We start from the raw sequence: 6,162 nt of genomic DNA on the forward strand, positions 1-6,162 counted from the left end.
TAGCATGATACGGGGACAACCAATCCATCCCTAATATGACGTCGAAATCCACCATGTCTAAGAGCAATAAATCAACACGGGCCTCAAGACCCTCAAACACTACTACACAGGAACGATGGACTCGGTCGACCACTATAGAATCACCCACCGGTGTAGATACATAAACAGGAATACCCAAAGCATCACTAGGCATAGCCAGGTAGGGTGCAAAATAAGACGACACATATGAATACGTAGACCCAGGGTCAAATAGCACTGAAGCATCCCTATCACAGACCAGAATAGTACCTGTAATAACAGCATCTGAAGACTCAGCCTCTGGCCTGGCTGGCAAAGCATAACACCGGGGCTGGGCCCCACCTCCCTGAACCATGTCTCTGGGACGATCTGCTACTGGCTGACCCCTACCTCTGCCGGTCCGAGCTCCACCTCTACGGTCTCTACCTCCACCTCTATGATCCCTACCCCCGCCTCTAGCTGGCTGGGCAAGTTGTGTATCACCTGGTGCCTGAATCATGGGGCGAGGACCCTGCTGCTGAGAGCTACCCGAGGCTCGAGGGCAAAATCTGACAATGTGACTCGGGTCACCACAACTATAACAAGCCCTCGAGTGCTGAGACTGCTGGACCTGTCGACCTGAATGTCCTCCCCGGAAACTCTGAAGTGGCGGTGCACTGATGGGCTGCTGATCAGAATAATGCTGTTGAGAACCACCACCGCCTGGAGTACCATGAGAGACCTGAAGTGCTGACTGAAAGGGTCTCGGTGAATGGCCTCTACCATAAGAATCCCTACATCCAGACGAGGTACCACTGAACCTACCAGAATGACGAGGCCTTTTATCCGACACATGACCACCTCCCCCCGGCCATCTCAACTCTGTGGGCCGCATTGGCCGCCTCCTGAAAAGAAATCTCACTACCGGCTCCCATAGCCATCTGGAGACGGATCGGCTGAATCAATCCATCAATTAACCTCCGCACCCTCACTCGCTCTGTGGGGAGTATAACAATAGCATGACGTGCCAAATCAATGAACCGAGTCTCATACTGCGTGACTGTCATAGAGCCCTGCTGGAGGCGCTCGAACTGCCTGCGAAGTGTCTCTCGCTGGGTAACTGGGAGAAACTTCTCCAAAAATAACTCTGCAAACTGATCCCATGTCAATGATGGCGACCCTGCTGATCTGGATAAACAATAGTCCCTCCACCAAGTCTTGGCGGATCCTGCAAGTCGAAAGGTGGCAAAGTCGACCCCATTGGTCTCCATAATACCCATAGTCCGAAGGATCTCATGGCAGCTGAATAAGAAATCCTGTGGATCCTCTGAAGAAGCACCGCTGAATATGGTGGTGAAGAGCTTGGAGAACCTATCAAGTCTCCACAAAGCATCCGAAGACATAGCCGCTCCATCGCCGGCCTGGGTCACAATACCTGGTTGAGCTGCCACAGCTGGCTGAACCACTGGCACATGAGCCTGGGGAGCTACCTGCTCCGGAGTACGTGTAGCAGGAGTTTGAACTCCTCCTCCAGCCTGAGAAGTGGCTGGTGCTACTGGAAGCAAACCCGCTCTAGCGACACTCTCCATAAAGCCTTCCAGTCTGACTAAAGCATCCTGAAGATCTGGGGTGACCGTGACCCCTCCTGGGACCTGAGCTGGGCCCACCGGAGCTGCTAGGGCTGGAACCTCATCATCATAGTCAATATGAGGCTCCACCTTTGGGACTGCTGCCCGGGGCTGAGCTCTGCCCCTGCCTCAGCCTCTGGCACGGCCTCGGCCTCTGCCCCTTGCAGGAGCTGCTGCTGGGGGCTCGGGCTGCTGCGCGCTAGAAGAGGAAGCACGTGTTCTTGCCAACTGCGAAAGAACAGAGTAGAAAGACAATCAGCATTTGAGAAACAGAATCGCACGACGAGAAAGAACAAAAGTGAAATTTTTCCTAACTCCGTAGCCTCTGGGGGTAAATACAGACGTCTCCGTACCGATCCCTCAGACTCTACCAAGTTTGTCCATGAGTAGCGAGACCTATGTAACCTAGGGCTCTGATACCAACTTGTCACGACCCGGATATCCCACCATCGGGGGTCGTGATGGCGCCTACTATCGGAGCTAGGCAAGCCAAGCATTTAAACATTTTCTGATAACATCCCAACAATAATAATAATACGAGTCATTTAAATGAAAGCGGAAGTCTTTAAAACATAAATAACTGAAAACCCAAAATGCGGAAGTTTAACATTTCTCTACCCAAGACTGGTGTCGCTAACTCACAAACCACTAAGGAGTGCTAAAAACAAGTCTGAATAAAAATACATCAATGTTTGTCTCGGTACAAGGAAAACAAACTATAACATAGAAGGGACTCCGGCCTGCGAACGTCAGCTAGGATACCTCGAAAGTCCCTGGACTGAAGTCAGCTCCCGATCAATATCCTACTGCTGTGGCCCAAAAGCTGCTCTGGTACCGTGATCTGTGCAAAAGAGCACAGAAGTGTAGCATCAGCACAACCGACCCCATGTGCTGGTAAGTGCCTGGCCTAACCCCGGCGAAGTAGTGACGAGGCTAGACAGGACTACCAAATCAACCTGTGCAGTTCAATGTATATATATGCAATAAAAGGAAAGAATACAGAAATTAAACAGTTAAGAGGGAGGGGAGCATACTATGGGGGAGGTACAATCCGGATATAAGGTCAACAATTTAAGTAAGAAACATGGCAATAACAATAATTAATGAGAGCAGGAAAATTAACAGTTGCACGGCATCAACCTTCGTGCTTTTACTCTCATTCTCACCAAAAGCAATCAAATAAAGTGCACGACATCAACCTTCGTGCTTTCCCTCACATAACTCTCATATCATGGCACGGAATGATCCTTCGTGCAATTGTAATCAAATCAGAGCACGGAATGTTCCTTCGTGCATAATTATTCAAAACATGNTGGTCAACCCAAATGACACGACTAGAAACTCATAATGCCCATACCGAGTGCGGAATGCTGTCTTAGGGACATCAGACGCCCTAATCCTCAATTGATGGTAGCCAGATCTCAAGTCTATATTTGAAAACACTTTTGCACCCTGAAGCTAGTCAAACAAATCATCAATCCTCGGCAGTGGATACTTGTTCTTTATCGTCACTTTGTTCAATTGCCGGTAATCAATGCACATCCTCATCGATCCATCCTTTTTCTTCACAAATAACACCGGCGCACCCCAAGGAGAAATACTAGGCCTGATAAAACCCTTCTCTAGCAAATCTTGTAACTGGTCCTTTAACTCCTTCAACTCTAGCGGGGCCAAGCGATACGGCGGAATAGAAATGGGCTGAGTGCCTGGGGCCAGATCAATACAGAAATCAATATCCCTGTCGGGCGGCATACCCGGCAGGTCTGAAGGGAAAACCTCGGGGAACTCCCGAACAACAGGAACATAGTCAATAAAAGGAACCTTAGTGCTGGACTCGCGAACATACGCTAGGTAAGCTAAACACCCCTTCTCGACCATACGTCGAGCCTTCACATATGAAATAACACTGCGGGTGGCATGTCCTGGGGTCCCTCTCCTTTCCAATCGGGGCAAATCTGGCAAAGCCAAGGTCACGGTCTTGGCGTGATAATCCAAGATAGCATGATACGCGGACAACCAATTCATCCCTAATATAACATCGAAATCCACCATGTCTAAGAGAAATAAATCAACACGGGTCTCAAGACCCTCAAACACTACCACACAGGAATGATGGACTCGATCGACCACTATGGAATCACCCACCAGTGTAGATACATAAACAGGGACACCCAAAGCATCACTAGGCATAGCCAGGTAGGGTGCAAAATAGGACGACACATATGAATACGTAGACCCAGGGTCAAATAGCACTGTAGCATCCCTATCATAGACCAAAATAGTACCTGTAATAACAGCATCTGAAGACTCAGCCTCTGGCCTGGCTGGCAAAGCATAACACCGGGGCTGGGCCCCACCTCCCTAAACCATGTCTCTGGGACGATCGGCTACTGGCTGACCTCTACCTCTGCCAGTCTGAGCTCCGCCTCTACGGTCTCTACCTCCACCTCTATAATCCCTACTCCCGCCTCTAGCTGGCTGGGCAAGCTGTGGATTGCCTGGTACCTGAATCGTAGGGCGAGGACCCTGCTGCTGAGAACTACCGAGGCTCGAGGACAAAATCTGACAATGTGACTCGGGTCACCACAACCATAACAAGCCCTCGGCTGCTGAGACTGCTGGCCCTGTCGACCTGGATGTCCTCCCCGGAAGCTCTGAAGTGGCGGTGCACTAATGGGCTGCTGATCAGAATAATGCTGCTGAGAACCACCACCGCTTGGAGTACCATGAGAACCCCTATGTATTTACCCCTAATTGCCTACTTTGCACAAGATATTTAGTTGATTTCTTTCCTTAAATAGTTTTACCATTTGAATCTGAATTCCTTAATTAAAGGAAGTCTTGTATTGATTGATTATTTAATTGATATTCAGTTCCTTAATTGTTTTCTTACCTTGTTTCTGTCTGTTCTTCACACTATAAATGCACGACCCTTTCATTGACAATCAAAGACAATCAGACACAGTCTTTTCTGAACTTACACTTATACTCAAAAAAGTATTCTACTTTGTTTGCTTTTACTGTGGCCTGTTACAAGACCTGTTGCTTGCTCTCTATTTGTTTCTTTGAAACTGGTATGTCCTGATTTAATTTTCAGTACCACAATAATGTGTTTATTTACTATTTTTGTGTCCCTGTTTATTGCTTATGTATAGTTCAACACGCATTATAGCTTATCGATTTCTTTCTGCCTGTTCTATCATGAATCCCAAACCCCTGCCCCCTATGTGTTTAAGCTATGGTTTGAGGCATGGCAGTATGCAAGTTATTGTCCATGAATTGAACTTGATCCCCTGGGGATCCTAGTCTCTAACAGTATGTGTTCTAGCAGGCTTATAGGTGTGCCAGCATTCCCCATTGCTGGGCATGCCCAAAGTCTGCCTTTTTGACTAAACGACACGCTCTCCCCTGAATCCCCTTATGTGCTTATCCGTAGTTGATTCCCCCTTACTTTTCCCTTTTAGCACTCTATTTTGCACTTGCACACCTTCTTAGTCTTTAAGTTTTGCCCCCCTCTTGTGAGCCTTGCCTTGGGACCCTTTGAGCTCCCTCTGAACTTGGACACTTGAGGGCTGGCCCTTCAACACTGCACTTGTCCCAATCTGATAATACATTTCGGTGGAGCACTGCCCGGAGTCCCTTTGAGGCTCTTAGGGAACTTTGACACACTCAAGTGGGAGAAAGGCTTTGGATCATGATCTCATGGAGTTGGTTCACCTCATATTTCAGACATGAAGTCTGAATCAGGCTCTCATTGGTTGTACTTTTATTTATATTTTCTGATGTATTTTTTTTACTTTAATCTGGGCTGTAATAATTTGTAATAAACTCTTGGGGATGGCTAGTGAAAAGGGTGGGTAACTATGTATGCAAAAAGGATAGAAATCATGCCTATAGGTTTCAAACAATTTCTACATTTAGATATCATGTTCATAGGTTTCAAACAATTTCTGCATGTAGAAATCATGCCTATAGGTTCTTAAAATAAATTCTGCATTTAGATATCATGTTCATAGGTTTCAAACAATTTCTGCATTTAGATATCATGTTCATAGGTTTCAAACAATTTCTGCATATTGAAATCATGCCTAGAGGTTCTTAAAATAAATTCGGCATTTAGATATCATGTTCATAGGTTTCAAACAATTTCTGCATTTAGATATCATGTTCATAGGTTTCAAACAATTTCTGCATATAGAAATCATGCCTATAGGTTCTTAAAAATAAATTCTGCATGTAGAAATCATGCCTATAGTTATAAAACAATTTCTGCATTTAGATACCATGTTCGTAGGTTTTCAAATAGTTCAGCACCTAGATATCATGTGCATAAGTTTTAAAGCAAGTCTTCTGCATTCTACACCACATTCAAAATCAACTACGCTTAGAAAGCATGTCTATAGGAACTCTTAATCGAATCTGAGCCGCTTCATTCACATATGGACATAAAATCAGTAATAAGGGTGCTGTCAGTTGCAGAGCTAAAAATCAGTTCGTTTAAATCTGGCCTCTCTTTTAATAATCTGATTCCCACACT

Source organism: Nicotiana attenuata, unplaced genomic scaffold (assembly GCF_001879085.1).
Source record: "Nicotiana attenuata strain UT unplaced genomic scaffold, NIATTr2, whole genome shotgun sequence".
Classification (NCBI taxonomy): Eukaryota; Viridiplantae; Streptophyta; class Magnoliopsida; order Solanales; family Solanaceae; genus Nicotiana; species Nicotiana attenuata.